This window comes from Cyprinodon variegatus, unplaced genomic scaffold, assembly GCF_000732505.1.
Source record: "Cyprinodon variegatus isolate N-32 unplaced genomic scaffold, C_variegatus-1.0 Scaffold24, whole genome shotgun sequence".
NCBI lineage: Eukaryota > Metazoa > Chordata > Actinopteri > Cyprinodontiformes > Cyprinodontidae > Cyprinodon > Cyprinodon variegatus.
This window is the reverse complement of record NW_015150477.1, coordinates 2,043,797-2,045,589: the sequence shown is the minus strand read 5'-3', so window position 1 is coordinate 2,045,589 and position 1,793 is coordinate 2,043,797. Positions and strand designations below refer to the sequence as shown.

The 1,793-nt window shown below is 45.2% G+C and overlaps 1 pseudogene; it reads left to right on the top strand.

Annotated features, from left to right (window-relative positions):
• LOC107096706 overlaps positions 1-1,793 on the top strand; it is a 17,825-nt pseudogene that overhangs the window by 3,350 nt on the left and 12,682 nt on the right.

Sequence of the window (1,793 nt, the reverse complement as noted above, 5' to 3'; positions counted from 1 at the left end):
CATCCTCCATATTGTTTTCTGTTCTCATCTGGTCTGTAACTGAACCTCTCTGTGTTTCTCTAACTCGGTGACCTTTGAACTTCACCTTTTAACTAAATAATTTAAAAATCCTTCTGATGGTTTCTGGTGTCGTTCTGCAGAGAAGCTTCTTCTATCCAGGACCTTTTACTCAGAAGCTCCCAGAGCAGACCTCCTGTGAGGAGCTGAGGTTGGTTCTCTAATAGCTTGCTTAGAAACGGAAGCTAACATCATCTGGGTCAGCGTCCAGACCTGGTCCAGAGGTTCATCTCCAGAAGGTCAGAAGGTTCCAAAATCAAATCCCTGGAAGCCGGAGCAGAAAACTTGGCGGTTTGTAGCGGAGAAGATTTTAGACCATCAGAAGGAGGAGAGGAGGAACCTGCAGCATTCCTGGGGGGGGGCGGTCTGGACCGTGGTTCTAAGCTCTGCTGATGTTCTCCTACTGTGGTTCTGTTAGGTTCTAGATGTTTCTCCAGAGATGCTCTGAATCTGCAGGGAGGATGGAGATGAGAACAACTGGACAGAAGGGAGGAACATCAGACTGAGATTCCTTCATCATCCTCATCTTCACTCTTCTTTTTTTCTCTCCTCAGGATCTCAGCCATCACTTCCTCCCCGGACCTCCAGCTCCTCCTGAGAACGTCTGCTGATGGAGAAACTGAGAACCTGAGGTGGGTTCCTGGAGCTCAGGATGAAGCTCTGAGGAAGAGGAGCGGTTCCCAGGGCAGGAGGAGGAGGAGGAGCAGGAGGAGCATGGGAAAGGAGCAGGAGCTCCTCCAGGCTGTGAAGACTGGAGACCTGCTGTCCACTCAGAAGCTGCTGTCCAAGCTGAAGACCAGCAGGAACAGTAAGTTCTGATCCAGGAAGCTGGAGGTTCTGATCAGGGTTCTGTGCTTCGGTCCGGTTCTGTCGTCTCTGATCTCAGATTCAGTCATCGACTCAACTTCCTGCTTTATCTCATTTATTCTGAAATGTAGGAGGAATTTTCTAAACATGGTGGAAAAATCCTCATCATGAGGCGGCGGGTGCGTTTCCTAGCAACCGCCCTGATGCTCTGATTGTTTGATATGAAACGATCGAGCAAAATGAAACCTTTGGATTCCACATCCTCTGCTCGGCTGACGGACGTCCTGCTCTGTCAGGTTAACCAATGAGAGCTCTCCCACATCCACCGCCGCCAAAATACGGAGCCGAGCTTTTCCTCGCTTTGCTGCGGCCAGCTCAACATCTGGAATCGCACCAAACAGGAAAAGAACGTTAAGAATATTCTGTTTATCAAATTAAAATATAGCAACAACAGATCAATAACTACAGATTAGAGCATCATTCTGAAATATTCCAGAAAACTAAAAGCGTTTAATTAAATGATTAGATGCAAACTATCGGCCCTTCAACAGAACAGGAAGCAGATTTCTCATCTTCATCAAAATATTTATTTTATACTGAGAGGCTTTTAATTTTCATCAAATCGAATCAAAACTTCCAGCAGTAAATCTGACAACTTCAAAACAAACTTCTTATCTCAGGAATGGATGAAGAGATGCTGAGGAAGCAGAGAACAAACCAATGATGATCCTCATTATCCTCTACTGCAAAAATCCACAACAAAAAGAAAATCACAATCACACGTTTTCAGAACCGTGTGATTGGTGCTGATGGTGATTTTTAATGATGTCACATTAATTTACTACAAGTTTCTCTGCAATGAATTTAATAATAATTATAATATGGTGCATCCTCTCCTCGAGCTCAGAGGAAGTTGAAGTGGAATGGGG